General features: G+C 36.1%; 1 protein-coding gene and 1 long non-coding RNA gene across 2 annotated transcripts in view; one reads left to right on the top strand and one right to left on the bottom strand.

Moving 5' to 3' along the window:
* The window catches only part of GALNTL6 (polypeptide N-acetylgalactosaminyltransferase-like 6), a 612,339-nt gene that overhangs the window by 144,641 nt on the left and 442,266 nt on the right, over positions 1–25,432 (top strand). The gene's annotated exons all lie outside the window — the stretch shown is intronic.
* LOC106724140 lies at positions 16,070–16,450 on the bottom strand. Its single transcript, XR_001359893.1, has 2 exons — positions 16,366–16,450; positions 16,070–16,226 (listed from the first exon to the last, which is right to left on the bottom strand). It is a non-coding gene; the product is annotated as an uncharacterized LOC106724140 (long non-coding RNA).

Below are 25,432 nucleotides of genomic sequence, written 5' to 3'. Positions count from 1 at the left end.
TTTTTCCCCCCCCCCCCCCCCCCCCCCCCAAGCATAGTTCAATAACATTGAGCACAACTTGTCTTCCTATTTCAGGAAACACCTAAGGAACACAAATCAAAAACAACACACATTCCTAATATCAAGTGATGATAGTTGCAATTTTTAAAAAAGGGGGTTATTGGCAGCAATATCTTTCTGAAATAACAGAGCCAAACTTACACTAAGAAATAAGTTGTACCCATGGTTTAGTATTCAATTTCGCTGTTCTCCTCTGTGTAATTTCTGATCTCATTTCAGTGCCATAATATCCCTAGTCTTTAATTTTTATTCTATATTTTCTCTGCCAAATTATCTGTTATTCTGTTTGCCTTTTAGGCATTAAATATTCATTATATCAGAGCTCTGTATGCAAGGCCCATCTTAATAAATATTCTTTATGAACGTAATAAACATTTACATTTTGTATTTGCTCCATTGTAAAAAGAGAGCAGCATTTAATTAATTACTGGATCCTTGGATTAGGCAACTCCTCTTGTTCCCTGAGATGTTCTAAAATTGCAACAATTATTGTAATAGGTTCCTGATTGATCTCTACTACTACTACTACTCAAGTCTACTTTATACACCCTTGGATATCACAGTTAAATCTATGCACTAATTTCAAATTGGCTCCCTGCTTAAAACTCCTTGGTGGTTCTCTGTTGCCCACAGGATACCTATATGACTGTCTGGGGTATCTGCTGGTATCATTTATCAACTAAGAAATAATACAAGCAACAAATAAATTTTGTGAGCAGTAATTGAGGGGGTGGGAGGGAAGAGCATGGGCTTGGTTAAGATATGCTTCTTGAAGATGCTGTCAAAAATACAGAGAGAATTTTCCTGCACTTTCAGTTCTAGAATAGCATCTGCGAAGCATTCATGAATGAGTTATAATATAAATAACAGGGATCATCAACAAATAGTAGGTAATTAAAGCTATGGGACTGAACCCATTATAATTCTATCCCATTCTATCAAAATGCTAATGAGTCTGTCTCACTATGCAAATATAATCTCCTTGAGAAAATGATTTTTCCAGAACTTAGAATTGACTCAAGAACATGTCATTCATAATTATTATTTTTGTTGTAATGTGTTATATTAATTATTTTATATGTGCTATAGCGAGTGGCTTTTGCTTAACTTGGACAGAAACACATCTAATGATAGAGTTAACAAATATCCTATTCCATTCTTCTTAAAAATTATAAATAAGAGAAGAATGAGCTTTAAGAGACTAAAGAATCATCTGTAAAATAAATTATGGCTACACTAATGTTTTCATCTAAACTTGATATTTGGTTTGAGGATTATTCTTCCAGCCTTTCACATGTGAAACTGAAGTTCTCGTTTTGTTTGTGTAAGAAAGCCCGGAATTCACACCTAGCACTAGACTGTTTAACTGGGGCAGTGGACTGGGATCCTTCCAGTCTTTCTCTATATCTACATTTTATTAATCTTCCATGGGTTTAGTTGTCCAGGAAAATAAATGTTAATTTCTTTCTGTTATGATTCTCCAGTTACTAGTAATTCTAAAATCATATGCACAGTTTTAATTTGCCCATTTTCTTCCTAGCAAACATTATGAATAAGAAACCCATTGTACCTTAATAGTGTAGAAAATACGAACGCGCATGTGCGCGCACACACACACACACACAAAAACACACACACACACACACACAGAGCAAAATTTGATCACCAGAGGCTTTGACCCAGTCAAAGCCTTTAATTTTCAAATCTTAAGCTCCTAGAAAATGCAATAAAATATATATTTTTTCTTTCCTTTAGAGAGAGAGGAATAGAGAGACGCTTCCAAGAGAGACATCAATGAGTTTCCTCCTGCACACCCTCTTATGGGGATTGAGCCTGCAACCCAGGCATGTGCCTTGACTGGGAATTGGACCAGGGACTTTTTGGTTCATGGGTCAATGGTGCAACACTGCCGGGCAAGATATAATAGATTTTAAGAAACACCTAGTTCAAGCACAAATCAGATATCCAAATCCCTCTTGTAATATTATAGCAAACAGTTGTGTCTTTTCTCATTGGTGCCCTCCCAGGAGTCATTTGGCGGTAGGAAAGCACTGTTGTCCTGAGACCACACTTCAGCCACAGCAACTCCCCATTTTCTACAAATTGAACTTTTATGTAATATTTCACTTAAATGAATAAATGGTTCTGAAGATTAATTGGAGATATAGCTGAATATTAATGCTCAAGTGAAAAAAACGCTTTGACTATGGATAGCTAATATATTTAAGGGCATTCTTCCTTCTAATGAGGTGGAGTCTTCTTCTGGCTCCCATCCACTGATTCTACTTCTATTCCTGAGGCATAAGGAACAGCAGGTATACTGTTTCCTTCTCATGGCAGGTTTGTAATCGTTGCTATTTTTCAAATATTTGAAGACTTGATATCTTCCCCCAAAGAATCAGCTTTCAGCTCATTTTCCCCAGGCTCCTCCTTTTTTCTTTCAACTAGCACTTACTTGACTTATGTAGAAATTATGGGGAAGGGGATGGATTTTATTTGGCAGATTTGCAATCTAGTTTTTCTACTATGCTATGTCCCAATTTCTTATGTACTTAAATTTTTTTCAGTATATCATCTATATACAGTAAACTACAAAAATCTTATTTGTACAGCTGTATGACTTTTTACATAGACTATATACACTCATGATACCAGCATCCAAATCAAGATATAGAGCAATTCTATCATTCTAGATATTTCTTTATGACTTTCTGGTCAATATACACCCCCTTTACCATGGGTAACCGTTCTGTTACCTATGCTGACATTTTGTGGCAATGACATAATATAATTTTTCCTCATTTGTGTCTGGTCCCTTTAGTTGAATATAATATTTTTTAAGTTTGCTCCAAATTATTAAAGCACGGTGCTTACGACTAAATGGAAAGTGCAAGGTGAATTCTGAAACATGCACAACAATGGAAACATGCACAATTTCCTTTGCAGTGGGTAAGAGGCATCACTCAAATCTTTGCAGTTATGTAACATGAAGATGTGAAACTTGTGAGGATCAGTAGTATATAATAGTAGGAAATGTTAGGAGCCAAACTAGAGGGTGACTTTCTCCCAGCCCCAAAAGATATTCAAAGGCAAGTCAAAAGACAAAGACAAAGAAAAAATAATAAACCTTAATGCGCTACCCCCCAAAAAATCTGTCTTCTTGACCCATTAGTCAAAGACTTTGCCTAGGTCCCTCAGCTCCAGGGAATCTAGATCTCTACTCATTTTTAGTAATCAGACCAGACTTTCTCTACTATTGAAACTTACAGTCTAAAAAGGGGTCAGAGGTTGGATACTGTGTGATTATCATACTAAACCACACAGTCCCTTATCTGAATTTAACCAGGATTTCACATTCCTATGTTTTAGGATTCTTTGACCTTTTTCTTTCACTATCTATTAACCTTGGTTTAAATCCCAGAATTCTTGTTAAATCCCATAGTTTGTTTTTCATCTGATGGACTTACGTGTCATTAGGTATGACAGGTATGCAAATGACAGAAAGGATGGTATTGCATATCTTGCTTCCCTCCCCATTCTCCCCCCACCAATCTTTGTTAGAAGAACAACTTGAGCCAGTATCCTCAAGAAACACTACTTCTACATAAGTCTCCTTCCTTACTGCATAAAAGCCCTCAGCACTGAATGCTGCATTACCAAAGGACTTCCCATTATCCCAACCTAGTGTGGTCTTCTTAGCCCTTGAAATGCTAGCTTTGTTCCTGAGAGATTTTAGCTTATGACTTACTAACAACGTCTGCCAGGTTTTCATTTAATTTCAATACCTGCAAGGATGGTCTTTTCAATTTCCTTTAATGTATGTCCTGGTCTTTAAGTTCCCTGATCTCTGCCCTCCATGTGACCCATGACCTCCACTCTCCCTCAGCCACTCACTTTTATGGACATATTTTAGAATAGACCTTGTCATCTGTAACTGAAAATATGTAACCCCACTTTCAACCATCCTACTCCTACTTTCTAGGTCACTGCCTATAGTTCACTGATTCCAATAATATTTGGGCCACACTAAAACCTAGAACTCATTGATCCCAATACATTTTCATAACCCTTACCCCAATTATGTCCCCACTCCCATATTTCCCTATATAAACTATTTGGGACTACTATCATTATACATTTTTTGTTCTTATATATGCTCAACCACTATATTCTTCCCTCAATCAATATATACCCTTGACAAAACCCCATAACTTGTTAAATCCAACTTTTGCTTGCTCTGCATCTCTGTCAGTGCAGCTAAAAGTAGCTAGAGAAAAACTCATGACCATGTTGACAAGTCTCATATTAAGTTCATCTTCGCTAACCTCAAATGGGACATTAGTACTACCTGGCATTAGGCAATCACTATCTTGATTTTTCTTTACCACTACTTTATATCATTACTTTTCTCCTCATACTGCTGTACTTTCTGTAAACTTGCTGTCAGGTCATAGACTTGCTTCTTCTTTCAATGAGAAAACTAAATGAATATGTAAAGAATGTCTGTATGTTCTCATTTCCACCTACCTACCTACACCTGTGCCCATATACTCTGCCTTCTCTGCTATGAAAACCCATGCTCGTAACTGAGGCCAAGCCCTTTCCTTTAACCTCCCAAGAACATCCTACCTGCAAATCTGCCCTTTCTCTTCTTATTATAAATATTTTCCTCACCTACTGAAGAGCATCTTGCTTGTTTCCATGTTTTGGCAATGACGAATAAAGCTGGTATAAATATGCATATGCAGGTTTCTGTGGGGATGTACATTTTAACTCCTTTGGTAAATGCCAAGGAGCACACTTGCTGGATCACAAGGTAAAACTAAGCTTAGCTCTGTAAGAAACTGCCAACTCTCTTTCAAAGTGGTTGCACCATTTTGCGTTCCCACCAGCAATAAATGAGATTTCATGTTGTTCCACATTCTCTTTTGCATTTGGTACTGTCGTGCATTGGGTTTTGGCTATTCTAATATTAGGTATATAGTCTTACCTTATAGTTGTCTTAATTTACAATTCCCCAATGATGTATCATGTTAAGCATAGATAGATAGATAGATAGATAGATAGATAGATAGATAGATGATAGATAGGTTAGATAAATAGATGATAGATTTTCCATCTGTATATCTTCTTTGGTGAGGTATCTCTCTTACTTTTTAAATTCATATTTAATTTGCCAGAAATCCTGTTAGCTTCATTACAAAAATGTATCTGAGATTGAACCACTACCACCTCAACAGTCTCCCTGGACTAAGCCATGGTCCACTCTCACATGGATTATTATGTGACAGGAGTTTACTAACTGACCTTGCTGCTTTGTTCTTGACCTTCTATGGTCAAAGTGATCATTTTTAAAGTGAAGGGATTAAGAAAAAACAAACAAATTCAATAAATCCCTCAAAGACACAGACAACAGCATGGTGATTACCAGAATGGAAGGGGGGTGGGATAGGAGTGGAAGGAGGTATAGGATAGATAAATGGTGAAGGGGGGATATTTGACTTGGGGTGGCGAACACATAATATGATATACAGATTATGTGTTATAGAAATGTACACCTGGAAACTATCTAATTTTATTAACCAATATCACCCCAATTAATTAAATAAAAATATAATAAGAAAGCTAAAAAGAAGTGATCATTTTTAAATAAAAAGTAGAATATATCATCTCAATACTCGAAGGGGTGGTGGGGATAGGAGTGGAAGGAGGTATAGGATGGATAAATGGTGAAGGGGGGACATTTGACTTGGGGTGGCGAACACATAATACGATATACAGATTATGTATTATAGAAATGTACACCTGAAAACTATATAATTTTATTAACCAATATTAACCCAATTAATTAAATAAAAATATAATAAGAAAGCTAAAAAGAAGTGATCATTTTTAAATAAAAAGTAGAATATATCATTTCTCAATGCTCTAATACATTTTCTTATTTTTGCAAAGTCATCAAATTTTATGTAACTATCTGCTCTTGTATCTTTCTGACATGATCTACTAATAATCTTCTATATAATCACTCAACACTGGATACTTCAGTCACCTTGATATTCCCTTAATATGACAAAATTCCCAAGGCATTGGCCCATAGTCTTTCCTCTGCTTCAACTCTCTTCTGTCATCAATATGGCTACTCCCCCATCTCTTTCAGGGCTTTTATTAAATGTTTTCATTTCAGAGAGGCCTGTAATATCACCTATTTAAAAATGTAACACTCCTCCTTAGTACTCAATACTCCCTTTTCTAACTTTATTTTTCTCCATTATACTTATGACTGTCAAATATAAAATATATCAGACATACTGATCTTTTCAGTTGTCAGGTCATTTAGGTATTAAGTTCAAGAAGATATGGGTTTTGCAGAGTTATTTTTTTAAAGCTCCATCTTTAGCACCAAGAAAATCAATGTTTAGACCCACCAGCAGTACAAGAGGGAGCCTATTTCCCACAATCTCCACAATAAGCATTTTATCAATATGAGATCTTTACCAAGACAGACTTTGAAAAAGTATCAGCTTGTTAGATTTTACGTTTCCCTTAACATGAGTCTTGACAAGCATAATTTTATGTAAGGAGTCGATAACATTTTAAGTGAATTGTCAAGTATCCATATTCTTTTTTAAAAAAAAAATGATTTCAAAGAGGAAGGGAGAGGGAGAGAGAGAGATAGAAACATCAATGATGAGAATCATTAATAGGTTCCCTCCTGCATGCCCCCTACTAGGGATAGAGCCCAAAGCCTGGGCATGTGCTCTTGACAGAAATCGAACCTGGGACCCGTCACAGTTTGAGAGATAGAAACATCAATGATGAGAATCATTAATAGGTTCCCTCCTGCATGCCCCCTACTAGGGATAGAGCCCAAAGCCTGGGCATGTGCTCTTGACAGAAATCGAACCTGGGACCCTTCACAGTTTAACACTCTATCCATTGAGCCAAACCAGCTAGATATCCATATACTTTAAAAATAATTGTTTTTGATGTATTTTCACTAATTTACATTGGATTTTATATTAAAATTAGGTTTTTGTATGCTATGAATTAAAAATATTTTATCAATTTGTCATTTGAATTATATTAATGCGTGAAATTTTATTTATTGAACTGATTTATATATTTAATAGTTTCAGAGTTTTGAGTATTATTTACAAATGACTTCCTATTCTGAGATCTAAAAATTCTTCTGAGTTTTCTTCTCATATTTTATGTTTTATTTATTAACAATTAAATATCAGTTCCATCCTGATTTATTTTTATGTAGGGTATCATGTTGGGATCCAAATTTATTTTTGCTTTAGATTGCTATACAACTAGGCCACTGTCATATATTTTTTTAAGTTATATTTTTATTTATTTCAGTGAGGAAGGAGAGGGATAGAGAGACAGAAACATCAATGATGAGAGAGAGAGTCATTGATTGGCTGCCTCCTGCATGCCCCCTACTGGGGATCGAGCCCACAAACCGGGCATATGTGCCCTTGACCAGAATCAAACCTGGGACCCTGTGTCTCTCCCTTTCCCTTCCACTCTCTCTAAAAATCAATGGAAAAATATCCTCGGGTGAGGATTAACAACATCAACAAAAAAATGGTAGCTGAAGAATTGCTTCATATCCAGTATTCTAAATAGGACCCCCTAACACATGAAAATATAGAAAGTTCTTACTCTGCCTCAATTAATCTGTTTTCTAATGCAAACTGACCATTTCCTCACTATGTACTTTTGAGTAAGTCCATAACCTCTTTGAACCTCTTTTATCACCTGTGAAATGAGGGTAAAGTTTTAATAACCTCATAACATTTGCTGTTTGGAATAAATTAGGTAATAAATCTCAGTTACTTGGCATATGGCACAGAGTAAGCATCAGCTACCATTATTAGTAATACTTTGGGCTTCCATTTTCACAGATAAGAAATGTGAGCAAGGACATAAAGGAAAAATACTACAAGCGATTTATTTTGCTGTTCGCATAAATCAAGAGAATATTATGCAGTCGGCCTTCATTATTTGTGAATGCCATAGTTACACATTCATCTACTCAATAAAACTTCAATTATTCAGGGTGATTTTGCATCATCTAAGATGGGAACATACATCTGTGCATATGCGCTGTGGGCAGTACGAATCACCCTCCTTCCTGGGGTCCAAAAGGCACTGTTCTGCTGTCAGCTCTCATACTGTGAGCAAGTGTCCTTTCTGCGGTCTATGTAGTGCCTCCTTTTTTGCATGTTTGTGCTTTTGGCTGGAGATTTGTAGTTTCCAGTGGCCCTCAAACAGAGTGCTGATGTGAAGTTCCTAAGCACAAGAAGGCTGTGCTGTGCTTACAGAGAAAACACCAGTATTAGATAAGCTTCCTTCAGTGAGGCGTTTGCTGTTGGCTGTGAGTTCAATGTTAGTGGAAGAACAATAGATACATCCAGAAAAAGGCAGAGGAATTTCATGGATCTCTATGAGTCTGCCCCAGAAAGTACTAAATTAACATCTACAGTGCAAGAGGAAGCTATAGAAAAAATGGTTAAATTTGTATACTGAGAACATGACATATAGATTTTTTAAAAAATGTTGTTGTGAAGCTGAAAGCGTTGAGTCAAGTATCAGGGTTAAGAAAATGGCAAACCCTTCTTAGCAAGCATTTTATTATAAATAAATACAGCATCGAATTAATTATTTATAAGAGATATGTTAAATATATTGGGTGGGCAAAAGCAGGTTTACAATGGTTTCTATGTAAAAGATATTCACGATATGATTATTACAGTAGCTTTATAACTGTGTTTCATGTACTCACAACTATATACCTACTTTTGGCCCACCCTATATTATGTAAGGTATCTTTAAACAGAAACACATGTTGATCAGGTAATGGAAATGTTGTGACTAGAGCTTCACAGGAACCTAACCTTGTATTTGCCCTGGAGGCAATAGTTCAGTGTTCACAGTAACTTTATACAATACACCAACGTGAATTACAAGAATCATCTGTACTTAAAATGAATAAACAATGCTCAGTAAGTATTGAGGCTACTCAAAAGATTCCTTACTTTGCATGACTTTTAGCAACTCACAAGAGAAAACAACATAAAGGTTGAAAATGCTCCATCTCATCATTATGTGTCACACTCCAGTCATGTCACATCTCAGTAGATGTCCTGCCGGCTTCAAAGTAAACAGTAGTCATCTAATCAGTCCAAATATATTTCAAGACTCTTCTGTTAATTAAGCACTGTGTTGGGTACTTTGGATACAAATATCAATATGTTGTGGTTTGTGATATTAAGAATCAGCAAAATTGTTACTACAGTTGATGGCAGGGAATTTCGATGTAACCTACTTACTTTTAATGAGAGGGAAAATATTAGTAATATAAAAGCAAATGTAGAGGCTATCACAAAGAGCCGTGTTAATTATTGAGTTTCCTAATAGTGCATCATTGAGGAACTTTTTGTGTTTGTGTGTTTTTGTTTTTACCATAGAAAGGATCAACTTCTATTTGAGATTGTTTTTATCTATTGATGACTTTAAATTTCTAATTTATTTTACTTTAAAAGAATAGTGTGTATTGGTCTTTTTTTCCTTTTTGTAAACTGTACTATGTTGAATGTAGAAAATTTTTAAACATTATGAAATATGAAGAGAAAAAATCACCAGTAATGATTTATATATATTAATAAAATAAATATACAGGTAATACCATTCAGTATTTGTCTTTCCCTGACTGGTTTCCTTCACTTAGCATAATGTCCTCAAGTCCTATCCATGTTGTCACAAAAAGAAATCGATTTTCTTCTTTCTCATGGCCAAATAATATTCCATAGTATGGATGTATGTATTCATGTCTATTATAGCTTCTTTATCCATTCATCCATTGATAGACACTTAGATTTTTTTCATATCTTGACTATAGTGAATAATGCTGCAATGAACAAGGAAGTGTATATATCTCTTTGAGATCCTCTTTTCACTTCCTTCAGATATATACCACGAATTGGGATTGTTGGATTATAGGGTAGTTCTATTTTTAATATTTTTAGGAAGCTCCATGCTCTTTTTTCATAGTAGCTGCACCAGTTTACATTCTAACCAACAAGTGAATGCAGCAGGGTTCTCTTTTCTCAACATTCTAGCCAACACTCATCATGTCTTATCTTTTTATGATAGCTATTCTAACAGGTATGAGATAATATCTCATTGTGGTTTTGAGTTACATTTCCCTAATGATTAGTGATTTTTGGATATCTTTTCATGTACCTGTTAAACATCTGTCTGTTTTCTTTCAAAAATGTCTATTCAGTTTCCCTGCCCATATTTTAACACATATTTTTAATAATAACTCCTTATCAGTTACTTAATTTGCAAACATTTTTCTCCCATTGCATTAGCTGCCTTTTCATTTTGTTGGTGGTTTCATTTGCAGTGCAAAATCCTCTTAGTTTGTTGCAGTTTTTTGTTGTTGTTGTTGTTTACTTTTGCTTCTGTGCCCTTGCTCTTGGTCTCAAGTAAAAAAAAAAAAATCATTGCCAAGATCAATGTCAAGGAGCTTATCTCCTTTGTTTTCTTCTAAGGGTTTTATAGTTTCGGGTTTTAAATTAAATCACTAATCAATGACTGTTGTGTGTTTTTTAAAATGTTTGAGTACATAGATGATTTTGGCAGTTGTGTGGAAAGCAGGCTTTCGAGGGACAAAACCATTTTGAAGCCTGGCTCAGTAATTAGGGCAAGAAACAGAAAGAGACAACCACTGAATTAAGAAGGAGGAAGAGAGACTGATGAGAACTATTTTATGTAAATGAAAGTCTTTAAGACTAACACACTTTATCTGAGTGTTTGGGTGTAATTTGTGAAATGTTAAATGATTGATTGTTTAGGTTTATGACTTCTCAGCCCAAGCAATCGTTTATTCTTTAAGTGATCTAATAGTCTACATTCCCTGAGAAGACAAACTGAAGAAAACACTATTTGTCAGCCCAAATGTTGGCAATATAAAGAGTGAGCTATTTATTGTGCTACTTCATGATTCCCTCCTTTTCAGCTCTGTTGCTACCAATAATTATCTAAGGCAAGACTGTGGTCATGTCCCTGACACACTGTCTAGAAACCTGAAGAAGTGCAAATGACTTTTTGTAAATTGGTTGTTTGGGAGCTGGAAAGTCTGCTTTAGAAGTTGAGAAATCTATTTTACAGCATATGGTTTGCTACGTTGTAAACCACATGTCGTAAGATAGAGAGATATTTATTCCTGAGACCTTGCTGTTTCTGGGGAAGAAGACTAAGTACAGTACCTAGGGCTGTAATATTTTTTGCAAAGTTGCTGTGCAATGGAATTACTTGTATGTCCTAGGAGTAAAACAATAAGAAAAATCTGGTTGTAAAGGTATGAAAAAGAATGTACTAATCTAATAAGCTAGTCCATACAATTTTCAGCTAGTTAGAGAAATTAGGCAGAAAAATAATAAAACCCTTCACCCCCATCTTCCCTGATTCACTACCATCAGCAAATTGAATCTTCAAGAACTTCTATATACTTCTGAACATATTTATTAGGAGAGTCTTAGAACAAGGACACATATGTAATACCTTAATCAATAAAGAAAAAAAAATTGAAGTAAGGGCACCAATGATCCATCTTCTTAACCTTTATCCTTGGTCCCAAGCCAGGATACTCTTGATGTCCTAGATTCTGACTACATGATACATGTGGTTGAGAACTGAGCCATGGCTGTAACTCTGCCATTGGGCTGTCAATTTAGGAAAAAGCCAGCAAGTTGAGTCAGTCATAAAACATCACTCAAATGAGCAGTATGCAAACCAGAGAAGCCTGCTGCCCCCCTACCCCCACACCCGCTGCCCCGTAACCAGGACACAGTTCCCTGGTAGGAATTATTGACCCATTTGAGATATTAGAAGTCAGAACACCCTGTTCACTGGTTCCTCTCCACTCAAGTAGCAACACCCATAGCTAGAACTCATTTTAATTGGCTCATTCATGTCTAAGACTAAGCCATTCAAAGAAGGTTTCTATTTCTAAGTAGTTTATTTTGTTTATTTATTTTATTTTATTGTTTAAAGTATTACACATAGTAGTACATATATGTCCTTTTTTCCCCCATTGACCTTCCCCTAGCCTCCCATACCCCCTGTCACATGCCCTCATCACCCCCCGCCCCCAGTGTCTTGTGTCCATTGGTTGTGCTTATATGCATGCATACAAGTCCTTCGGTTGATCTCTTTCCCCTTTCTAAATAGTTTAAATGATGTATCTTGCCTAGTGACCTTCAGTTTAGCAAGAGAATTAAAATAAAAGAAAAACTACAGATAAAAACAAAATTGCATCCCATTATTTATTCAAAATAGTACATTCTAAATCTAAATGCATTCAGAAATCTTATGTTTCACACTTGCCAGAGAAGTACTATGACATTTTAGTTTTAACTTACACTCCCATGAGTAATAGTCAGCTTAAGAGTAATTTTACATGTTCATTGGCCATCCATATATTCCCTTTCGTAAATGCCTCTTCGCTCTAGTGCCCACTGTTTTACTGCATTGTCTGCAGGAATCCACACAAGGTTTTTAAGCTGGGATACAATAGTGATTAATTAGGAAGATGGTTTATTTCCAAGTGGAATATGACAGAGCTGTAGCAGTTCAGAGCGCCCAGAGCTATCACATTGTTCACCATTTATGTTCACCACTTTGTAACTTACCTCACTATTCAGAAGAGCTGTGAAGGAAATGGTGAAGATGCGTAGGTGTGAGAAAGTAATTCAATCCTACTGTTGCTAACTGTTGTGCCAGAAGATAGAAATTAAAATCTTCCAACCTCTCCTCCCTCCAATTCATTTTGACATGTTCCTGCTTTCTTCCCCTCCCCCTTTATAAAATAATTTTTCCTGAAAGCTAAATATACCTTGCTTCTTATTGTTTTAGTGAATTAGTGAATTGTGAATTATTTGAAAGTATGGGCATGTTTTCTCTCTTCCTCGTTAACCATAGAAGAGTTGGTGAATAGTGTTTTTTGGTCACTAAAAGTATAACAACAAATTTTAGAAGAAGAGATGAAGAAGGCTAAGTACATACTTAGTATTGCTATTTTCATGTGTTCACTAAATCAGCAAAAGCTTATTGACTGCCTGCCATATGTCAAGTGAACTTGACAGTAGGATATAAAATAAGACATTATCCCTACCCTCAAGTTCAATGTAGAAGACATTAAAGAAGTCAAAATTGCAATATGGTATGAAACACCCTATAATAATAAAAACAAAAACAACAGGAGTCATAATACAATAGACATTTGAATTTGTATGTACAAGGAATTTATCCACACTTATATATGTTTGATATACATAATCTCATTTTATCCTAAAACTATGCCAAAGAAGTAAACATATCTTCAGTCCAGTTGCTATTATTTTTCTCACCAATAGCATTTTATTTTTAATATATTCTGGTCTGTAATCTTTTTTTAAATATATTTATTGATTTTTTACAGAGAAAGGGAGGATAGAGAGAGAAACATCAATGAGAGAGAAACTTCTCTCAGTTGCCTCCTGCACACTCCCTACTGGGGATGTGCCTGCAACCAAGGTACATGCCCTGGACTGGAATCGAACCTGGGACCCTTCAGTCTGCAGGCCAATGCTCTATCCACTGCGCCAAACCAGTTAGGGCCTGCAGTGGCATTTTTAAAATTCCCTCTTTCAACACATACTGAACACACACTATTTCTGTTCTCTACATTAAGTCTTGCAAACAAAAAATGAGTGGAACCTAGTTTTTAAACTTGGAGAATCTTATAGTTCTGAGGAAGAGAAAAACTATGAATAAATTATGCCAACATGACACTGAATGTGCTGTACATATTGGTATAAAAAGGAGGACAAATCCATGGTTCAAAGAGCAGGAAAAGGTCTTCCAGCAAAGAACATATTTGAGACACAATTTCACAGAAATGGTATTTCTGCCCCACCTGCCTATGGTGTCCTTACTTTGGCCCCCATAGAGTTATTGCTTCAAGTGTCAATCTCCCACTTATACCCTGTCCTAAACTGCTGTACTGAATCAAGTGTTACTCTTTGGAGCTGTGTGGCTTTGCAGGTTAGGAGGATTTGTGGTTATAAGTTTAATGCAACTTCTTAAGTAGCCACTGTATTTGGCATCTGTTGTAGGTCTAAATTTTACATTTTCCCAAAGTTAGAGCTGGGGTAAAGAGAACAATATGTATAAAAACTCAGTGTTGGTGTACCTGGCATAAAACTGGCAGGGAAGAAGCCCAATGATTGTAATAAATATCTTTTAAAAGCATAATATAAATGTAAATGATAGTTTTATGAAGTAAATGGAGATACTAATGCATTTATGGCCAGTGTCAAGAGTTCAATGAAAATGGTCCTATATATCGTGCTGTCTTGAGTTCAGAAAGCCTTAGAAGTAATTTTGTAGATTTTTCTTGATAAAAACCAGGGGAAGTATATACTTCTTAATGTGGGTCAGAGCCTACACTTTATGTAAAGTGCACATACTATTTTATGACCAGGGCTAAGGATAAATATGTCAAGATTTTTAGAAAGAAATGCATTTTATTTTAAAGGCAAGCTTAGCCTTAGGAATAGGTTTTCTTTAAAATAACATTGCAAATTAGTTATTTTGAAATAACATTATAACTTATAGCGATACTATTATAAATGATGGTATTTTAAAGAAATAATACCCAATTTTAAGGTCCATTATTTCTCACCATCTCCTTATTTCTCACCATCTCCAACTCACTTCCATATTTCACTGAATTACTGCAATACCTTCACAATTTAACTTCTTTACTCTATTTGAGCCCCCTCCATGTGTGTAGGAGCCAAATGATATGTCTAACACAGTCATCAGATCATACCAGCCCTGCTTTAACTCCAATAACTTCCTGTTGTGATCAGATTAAAGAGCAAAGACAGGCCATTGCCTGTGACTTCCTTGCCTTCCTCTCCAACTTCATTCCATCCCTCTCCATCATTGGGTATAGTACCTGCCGTGTTGGCCTCCTGTTTGTCTGTTGGACAAACCAATTCATTCTAAATTTTCCAATCAGTTTGCCTGGAATACTCTTCGCTGAGATATCATCATGACCATCTTTTTTTTAATGGTTCAAGTCCTAATTTAAATGTTATCTTCTCACAGACACTGTTGCTAGCTAAAATAGATTCCATTCTCTTTTGGGTTCTTCTTTTTTTTTTTCAATCTTTTACCTACCATGTGTCAGTCCCTGAAACTTTCTATATTTATTTCTTTGTTTTTCTTATGGTTTGTCTTTCCCTGTGATAATGTACATTCTGATGTCAGGGACTCTACCGCATTCCAAGCCTGGAATACTCTTCGCTGAGATATCATCATGACCATTTTTTTTAATGGTTCAAGTCCTAATTTAAATCTTATCTTCTCACAGACACTGTTGTTAGCTAAAATAGATTCCATTCTCTTTTGGGTTATTCTTTTTTTTTTTAATCTTTTACCTACCATGTGTCAGTCCCTAAAACTTTCTATATTTATTTGTTTTTCTTATGGTTTGTCTTTCCCTTTGATAATGTGTATTCTGATGTCAGGGACTCTACCGCATTCCAGGTGCCCAGACTATGCTTGGCATATAGTAAACACTCAGTGAAGGTTTGCAGCAGATTCTAAAGTCAGGTCATCATTCTCTATTGACAATACTAAGTCATCCAGCAAGCGCAGTCCCCCCTTTACACCATTCTATTAAGGCCCATTGGAAATTCTGTGCCAGAAAAAAAAGGGTGATGGGCAGCAGGGTATATGAAAACCAGAAACTAGATTCTTGGCTCTTCCCTACATGTATAGCCTCAGGAGAACCATTTCCCTCTTCTGAGACTCTGTCTTCTCATCTGTAAAGTGAGGCTTACTAACTGAACCCTGTGGTCCTTTCAACTTTAAGACTGTAATTCCATGAAACTAACAAATCCCAATGAATATGTCCAGGGCTGGGAAACCCTGCCTACCTTATAATCTTCATCATCTGCCAGCTTTTTCTTCTTGTTGATCCAGTTCTTCAGGTCATCTGAGTCCTGATACAGTTGCTGCAGAAGCAGGGAGTCCTCCAGCAATCTGCGCCGAGTGGCAGCCCTTTCACGTAGGGCATCCCGGCGAGACAGCAGCTGCAAAACCAGGAGCAAACTCATTGTCAGCTCAACCAAATGTGGACACAGGAGACTCACCGTTCACATGGGTCACCATGCCCTCAACACTTTCCCTGACTGGGTGCACAGACAAGCACAGATGAGCCCTTGAACATACCCCATCCCGGATAGAAGCGATGTTCTCTGAATCATAATGATCATTGTCAATCAGTTTGGTTGCAGTCTTGTCTAATGTCTGAAAAACAAAACAAAAAGAAATACAATAAAAAGACCAGGTCAATTGAAGTTCTACCCTCAACTCTGCCCCTAACAAGCTATGTTTCCAAGGATACATCACCAACACTCTGGACCTCAGTGCTCTGTACTCTAATATGTAAAGTCTGAACTATATATTTTATAAGCTTCCTAACAAAAAAGTTGATGTTCTGTGTTACCAAGGAGAATCTTTGGATTAATACCTTCTGCCAGTAAAACAAAATTACTCTCTAAATTTAGGATAATCAGATAATGCTGCTCATGAGTTTTGAAAATAGGTGGGTAAGTATATTTCTCTAAATAACTAAACTTGTGTTTTAAATATAGTAATAACAGGCTTCATTAAATAAGTTCTATGAAGAAAATGATTTGTAATACATACAATGTAGCTACTGATGCATAGTGATGCCTGATGGGTTAGTACAAATATCATGTCTAAGATGTTATATGTGTAAATGTGTACTCTATTATCTTTTTAAATAAAAGCCAAAATTTGTAGAAGCAAAATGATATAATGAAAGGCACTGATAGCTAAATTTTCCTCAAAAATGCGATGATTATGTAATGTGAGATATGGGGCCATTAGCACTATCAAATCACTACCACTTATGAATGCTAATCTACCTAATGAAGGCATGTCTTTAGTTGAGAAACATAAAATTACTCAGGAAAGAAGACAGAGAATTGAAAAAGAGATGTATAAGAAAGATTGGACTTTTTATTAACAAAGTACTCTGCTTGAAATAGTGATTATTTTAGCTCTAAATCATGCGAGCGACTCTCCTTGAAGACATTTAGGTTTAAGGCTGATTTACTGAGAGTTACTGCTAATGAAATGAGTTTTTTAAATGACACCCCCACAGTTGACTCAAGAGGAAAGGAAACGAGATGCACATACAACTCTGATGAACAAGTGCTTATAGTCTACTTAATCCCCTTGCCTGACTACTTTTCACCGTCTAAAACTCATCACAAGCTGAGCAGAAGGTCATGATTAAAATTTGAAAAGTTTTCAGCATTAGAAGAGGAAGGCATCAGAATGATACGCCATGATTGAATGACTCAATAAAAGGCAATATTTACCAGCAACATAGCATTTTAAATGTGTAAGATTTAGCTCAGATTGGTGAAATACCTGGTTAGACTTGGCAGCTTACTAAGGATCCCTGGTACGGACTCTGCTCCTCTCACCACGTTGTTTCACAGTAATTCACTTTGGTCCCCCACTCCCCCACCCTCCACCCCCCCAAAAAAAGATAAAAATTCCCTTGGTTCTTTTTTAGAGAAACCAGTACTTTTCTATGGCTTTCCTAACTTTTAAGAGAGAACCAATGAAAAGTCATCATATAAAGTACATTCAGTATGAATATTTTGGCTAATAAGGTCAGAGTTGCTGCCTAGCTTACCTGCCAGGCCTCATGGGCACCACTCTCAGGTAGAGAGGTAAAACCAAACTCCAGGCCCACAGGGGTCGTACTGTTTTCAGCTGCCCTGTGTGGGCACCGGCTTCTCAGATCATTGTCCACCTGTAGTGACAGGATGCTATCTACAAGCATAGGGAGCTCTTTCCCTCATGTATTTGAACTCTCCAAGTTTCTTTTTTCACTCTGAGGACTGTTGTCTTTGCAATGAGCTAAACTGCAATGTCACCTTCAGGAGAGCTTTGGCTGTGCCGGACGAATGATTTTACCTGTGCAGGTCCATCAGCACAAGTGCTTATTGAAAATAACATAATAGCGGGTGGGGCAAAAGTAGGTTTACAGTTATCCCTATAGAAAATAATACAGTAATCAAGAAATAATAATACAAGAATAAACTCTGCATTTCACATCCTCACAACTCTAAGCCTACTTTTGCCCACCCTGTATTTAATGTATCATGCACTCTCTAGATTGCAAGCTTCATGAGTTTTGGACTCTATCTTGGTCAATGCCAAATCGCTAAAACTCTGTACAGTGACTTGGTGACTGGTTGAGTGAATTGGAATTGTATGTGTAATGTAAAGGGGAAAGAAAAAGGAAAAGTTTAGGAGCTGTAGGGTTTTTTTCAGCCTCTTAAATAGTATTTAGGATTTGAGGCGGCAAAAATTTAGAGTCAGGATACTCTAATAAGGAAAGCACCTTAACCAAGGACACTACAGGGAGGTTTGGGGAGCAGCCTAATGGACCCGTTTTGTGAAGGTCAGTCATCTTATCCATATCCCATTTACAAAGTTTTAGGACTGACCATACACACCAGTCTTGCTGTACTATTTACTGTGCTATATTTGCTCGAGAAATCTAAAACCTTTTGTAGTTACAGTTAGTGTTTTTTTCTTATGGTTTGCTTTATATGTATACCTTCTAGTCAGAGAGAGAAATAATTAGAGCTGTTTTACAAAAAACTGAAGAGCTTAAAAGGAGTGTAAGTGCAGCTATTGATTGAAATGGAAAAAATGAATGTAAAATAAAACTTATGGTTTTTCATAGAGCAGGAGGTAGAAAAATAAAATAAAATGGGGGAAAACAACCAAACTTCTCAAGGTAGTCCAAGACTCTACTAAAAAATTAACATACTCAGGAAGAGAGAGGAAAACAAATCCCTAAGAAAAAACCTGAAGGAAGGCTAGTAGGTAGACATTTTAAAGAATGTGGCAGGGTTATTTACAAACGTAATGCCTACGTTGGTATGTAGACAGCATAAAAACAAGTGGAATGCATTTTGAATAAAGGCAAGAAATCAATAATGCTGTGTGAACGTATGTGCCTATTTCATTCATCTCTTCATTTGTTCACCCCCTCTATGCCATGCACTGTACTAGCTCAAAGGGACACAGCAGGCAGAGGTGGTCCCTGATCACAAGCTCTTCCTCTAATGAGCAGAGACACACACTACATAAGTAATTATGCAATGAACTATTCAACTACAGTGTGACAACAGCTGGGAAGGAGACTTATAAGGTGCTATTGGAATGTTTAACTGGAAGACCCTTAGTCAACAAAATTGGGAAATGCTTCCCTTAAGAGATAACATTTTACTATGCAAGCAATCTGTGGATGACTATTTCGTAATTGCTGCATTGAGGATCCTCTGATAAATCCTATCATACTATTTTTTTACATGTAAAGGTATTTACATTTAGAGGCATCAGAATTACCAAAGGTATTTACTAGTGCATTTAGAGGCATCATAATTACAAAAACAATACTTGTTTATATTTTCTCTACCAAGGTTCTTGTCTTGAACATATTATTAGTGTGATTCTTGACATCTTTTCACTGTTATTAAGCATTCAACATGCTGACAATGTTTCAGCATTGATGACTCTCTCTCAATATCTCCATGCAATGGGGATGCAGCACTAAAAATAATAGCACTTGGTATTTAATCAATTGAATGATATTTAATTGTACATGTTTTTACACTCAGTGTTCTTTTCTAGCTAAATTAGGTAGGAGTCTTGGCATAAATGTAAAGAACCAATTAAAAGTAATAATGTCAATGGTACCATTCAAGTATCTGAAATATATTTCTAATTAAAACAGAATTTCATATAAAAAATAATTTTACACATTTGGTATCTGTTACATATTTTTGTCCTGAATTTAAGAAAACCATAATAAGGACTCAGTTTATACAAATATATATCTTCCTATTTGTATCAAAAGATGCCAAGGATTAATCCATAACTGAAACAAAATCAGGACACTGCATCTTAAGCATTTATTTTGAAATACATAAAGTATAAATTAACTTAGAATTTATTTCTTGAAAATATATGAAAGTAAGGCAATAGTTGAATTTCATAACATGATTCTATAAACTTTCACTAGTAGTTTAAAACCAGTTAGATCAGTGGTAAAGTTTTAATTTCTGGGAAAGTTAATACCTCACTAATGAAATGATATATTTTTATTTACTTTTTTTTTTTATAGCCTTACACAGCATGATTTTCAGTTTGGCTGGCGTTGACAGGTACAGCACAGTGTTAATTGAGGTTTATTGAATACAAAGAATAGGAATAAATGTAGGTGCTTTGTGAAAGCATTGACCTTTGCTTTCCATTGTACACTTCCTTCACAGGTAAAACAAAACACGCTATTAAATTAAGCCTGTATTCATAAGTATCATTGATTTATCCATTGGTACTTTGGAAGAAAAATCAAGTTCTTTCACCTCACAGGAGCTTAGATTAGATGAGGCACTGTTTTCAAAATGTTAACAAAGTCAGTAGGAAATGCAAATAACATTATCTTAGGTAATTTTCATTTAAAATTTGCCTGTGAGCTTTTAGATAACCAGGGTCTCAGAAATAGCACATCTATTGTCTGGTTTTTTTTGTGTGTGTTTTTTTTTTTTGCTTTTCCCCATTTCAGTATGTTTATAGACCTCCTCCAAAAGGTCATGAATATTATGAAATTTGCATTTCCATTTTACTTTGTTGCAAATTGCACTAGTGTTCCTTAGTAACGCTGTAGTTGATCTTAGCTTAATAACTTTTCTTTGTGCTATTGTCTGGGAGAATGTCCAGAACTCATGGGACTGCTGTCACTAAAACATATAATTGCCAATACAATGGACTCTTGGGGCATGAAAATTTGAAAGAGATGCACTGGAATAATAAACATTATTTCTACGCCAGGGAGAAGGAAAGTTTAGCAATATAAAAGATAAAGGGTAAAAAGAATCAAAGCCAGTAGACTTCAGGCTACAGTTGGACTGAATCACACCTATAAAGTGTGCCAAACCACTAGCATGACTGTATCATTAGCTATTGCCCAAGAACCTCAATATTTCATAGTTTAAAACATCATCATTTGTTTAGTGTATATGAAATCATTCGTCAGCTAAGAAATAAAAGAAATTTATTATATCTATTTATATGTCTTATACAAATACTAGAAGCCCATTGCACAAAGATTCACGCAATAGGCCTTCCTTCCCCTGGCTGCCGGCACCAGTTTTCCTCCTGCACCCAGGACCCAGGCCTTGGTCCAGCAGAGAAGCCAAGCCTCTTCAGTCTTCAGTCTTCACTCAAGCCAGAGCCTTCAGTCTTTGTTCTGTGCCTACATATGCAAATTAACCACCATCTTTGTTGGGATAATTTGCATACATATCCTGATTGGCTGGTGGGAGTAGCGGAATGACACCAATTTGCATGTTTCTCTTTTATTAGTATAGACGTCTTCCTAAGTCAGTCCTGCATTTTCATGGTGTAACTTGAGAACATCATGATGTCCATCAGGTGTTAGGTTGTAAAGCACACAGGAAGCATGATAGGATTAGAGTTAGGAAAAGAACATTTGAGCAAGGATTGTCAGGGAAAAGTCACTGAGGAGCTGGGACTGGCATTGGATCTTGAAAGTTCTTAGCAGTTGTGCTAATTATCAAATTGGTGCCTCTGTTCCAAGCTTACCTTCCTAAACTGGGCTTCAAGATGTTAGAGTTGGGACTCTGCAAACCCATTTTTCCTTTGCATTTGGTTCCCTGTCAGGCTCTAGTAAGGGGCCACTAGAGGGAGACTAGAAGCCTCAGAAGGAAGAAGAGATTTGCTCTCTAAAAATGACAAAACTTGGATGGACCTGAAGAGTGTTATGCTAAGTGAAATAAGTCAGACACAGACATATACCATATGATTTCATGTATTGTAGAATCTAACAAAATAAATAAATTGACAAGCAAAACAGAAACAGACTCATAGATTCAGAGAACAGCCTGATCTGAGGAGAGGTGGTTTTGGTGGGCTGGATGAAAAGGTGGTAAAGGGATTAAGCAAAAACAAACAAACAAAAAAACAAAACCCTCATAGACACAGACAACAGTATGCTGATTACCAGAGGGAAAGGGAGGTGGGAGAGGTAGGAGAGGGTAAAGGAAGGACCAATGAAAGACATATATTAAAAGTTTGGAAAAAGGCATAGACATAAAGGTAGACAACCTTAGAAGTCAGGCTGATTGCTGCTTGACAAACACTGCATAGACATAAAGGTAGACAACCTTAGAAGTCAGGCTGAGTTGCTGCTTGACAAACACTGCCACTATGTTATACACTATGTTATAGTAAAGAAATGTTAGAAATTTCAGTTTATATGGATACTAACTTAAGGATGATCACAAACAAGTCACCATTTCGATTTTATAGAACAGACAGACTATAATTGGTGACTCTGTAATGCTTGCTTAAATTTAAATTGCTTATCCTATAGTCTACTTTTCTTTCTCCCCAAAATAAATTTTATAATAACAACAACAAAGCCTAATTCAACCCCAGATTGTAAATTTCAGTGGAGCACTATGAATGGTGGACTGGTGATCACAAGCTAAGGGGGTACCTGCTAGAGGATGAGAAAAGCTGAACTGAATAGATGACAAAAGTCTACTATTGTCAGACTTTGAAAAGGCTCACCCTCAAGAAATGTAGCGTCACTGCAAAGTAGTGGAGAATGGTGTCTCTTTTTAAGAAGATGTCAGGCAATAATGAGGATTGCTCTATTTAAAGAGTTGTGAAGCTGTCGGGACCACAGAGAGACCTAGGTATAACATAGTGCCAGGCACAAGAAAATAATAGCTAACATTTAGTAAGCATATACTATGTGTCAGGCAATATGCTAAGTGTACTGTGTGGTATATTTAATTCAGTCATCACGATAACCCTGTGAGAGAGGTGGTATTGTTGTCCCCCATGTCACAGAGAGGAAAAAGAGGCTATGAGATTTAGTAATGTCTACATTAAAAACCACAGACTCCAGAGCTCACTCCTAGCTACTAGTAGTATGCCTTTATTGACACCTACTGAAAAACTAATGGAATGAGTACATGCAGAAAGAGAAGTCTTGTTCTCCCCTTACATAATGTATGTTTTATATTTTTTTCCATAAATATTGGGCACACCATAGCACAATCTACTTGAAAACAAAGACAAATAATACTCAAAATACAAAGGACTTTAAAATCAATTAAAGCCCTGAAACTAGGTGAGAACAGGCCATTAATAGTGCCAATATAGTGCCTTAACTTTTGATAAATAGCACCATACAAAGTCTTGTGAGATATTTGGATTTTGAGAATCACGCTTTGATATTAGACTAGGGAAAGTCTTACTATTTACAAAAAGCAAAGATTATATATATATATATATATATTATTTTGCTTCTTACAATTAATCATACAAAAGGATTTTACTCCTTAATCGGAACTACTGATTTCACAAATCAGGTCAATCTAAAAATCAAAACATTTCTATATAAGAGATATAACACTCACATATTCATCTGCATGTGTCTTCACACACATACACACTCACACACACACATGCACAGGTTCATAGAGTGTTAGAGATTAAAAGGACCACTAGAACCCTCTAGTCGATCTCCCCCAGTTTTGCATATCTCAACTGCTAGTTCATAGCTATGGCTAGTATTCAGATGGTTTGCACCACTTTGGACATACCTGTTAATAACTTCAGAGGCAGTTATTAACAGGTATGTCCAAAGCCACTCGCTTTAGTCTCCCGAGGGTCTCCAATTCTACCTTGCAACTAAGTTCCCATAGTTTTAACTCCAAGATGCCTGAGTCCAGCAATGAAAGAGTGAACTCATGGTTCAGCAGGAGGCCCCTTGGATGCTGCTCCTGCACACAGGTTGAGCAATATTTTTCATGACACTTCTAGATAAGGTCTAACTGGAACCCAGGTTTCCAATCCCAAATTCAGAGTTCCTCCTTGTTTGAATTTTTGCCTTAAATGTTAGTGTGTTATTGAATTCAAATGGAGTCCTTTTTCTGTGCTACAGAACACTAGCCTTAGATATTTAAAGGTAATATTTCTTTCTCCCATAGGTACTTAATAATTTTAATTTTATGTATTGATTTTAGAGAGAGAGAACGGGAGAGAGAGAGAGAAAAAAAAACATTGATTTGGTGTCCCATCTATACATGCATTCATTGGTTGATTATTGTATGTGCCCTGACTGGTGGTTGAACCCATAACCTTGGTGTATTAGGATGATGTTCTAACCAACTGAGCTACCCGGCCAGGGCTAATTCTTTTTAACTTAGTCTGTTTATGTTAGAACATTTTCTCTGCTTCATTGCAGAGTTTGTTGATGTTACTGTAATTCCAATGGTCTTCTATTTCACATTATTTTTCTCTTTAAATGTTTTATCTCCCCTTCTGTATTTCTCAACTGCAGGCCTTTCTTTTCTTTAATCTTTATGACAGTTTTCCCCCTAAAAACCATGTGATGATCTGCAAATTATACCTTATAGTCATAGCTCAGTGACTTGCATATCTAAAGAATTTTTCATTCTTTATATTATTTCAGATATGTATTGAAACTAAAAATTTAACTAACAGTGATTCAAGAAGAATTAACGATATGTAATAATAAAGTTTTGTATATAATGATAAAGTGTTTTAAGAGCTTACTATTTATGATGGCCTGTTTTTAGGTGCATTCATACAGTTTTCAAAAATGATGAAAATAGCCTAAATTTATCTTGCCTCATTTATTTTTGCATCACTTATTTACTTAATCAAAAAACCCTAATTTTTCCTCTACTCTCTCCCAAACCAACCAATGTATCATTCAAGCTTTTAGGAAAATGGAGAAAAAGAGGTAAAGAAATTCAGTGCTGGTCCATCTAACAACATTTATTTTAGTAGACTAAACATTCAAAGGTGAAGGTCATGAAGACACCTTGTCTCAATATCTGCATTTGACAACTATGTCTTACAATGGTTATTCATATTCTGCCTCCAAGTACAATGTGTAGAGAGGATTTCCCACACCAAGCTCTTCTCTGACACCAGCTAGGCATCTTATAATGCAAGTTGATTCTGACACTATTTACCTGTAGATGACATTAGATTCCACAGGTTAAGGCTTCAGTTCTATAAGCCCCCCACTTCAGATGCCAAGCTCAAGTCCAGGTTGTTAGCTGTGCTTTTGACTTACTGGCTATAAGCCAGATGTTCCCAGGACCCCTCCCCT

Source organism: Myotis brandtii, unplaced genomic scaffold (assembly GCF_000412655.1).
Source record: "Myotis brandtii unplaced genomic scaffold, ASM41265v1 scaffold733, whole genome shotgun sequence".
NCBI lineage: Eukaryota > Metazoa > Chordata > Mammalia > Chiroptera > Vespertilionidae > Myotis > Myotis brandtii.
The sequence above is the reverse complement of the archived record's forward strand: the minus strand, read 5'-3'. Positions and strand labels throughout refer to the sequence as shown.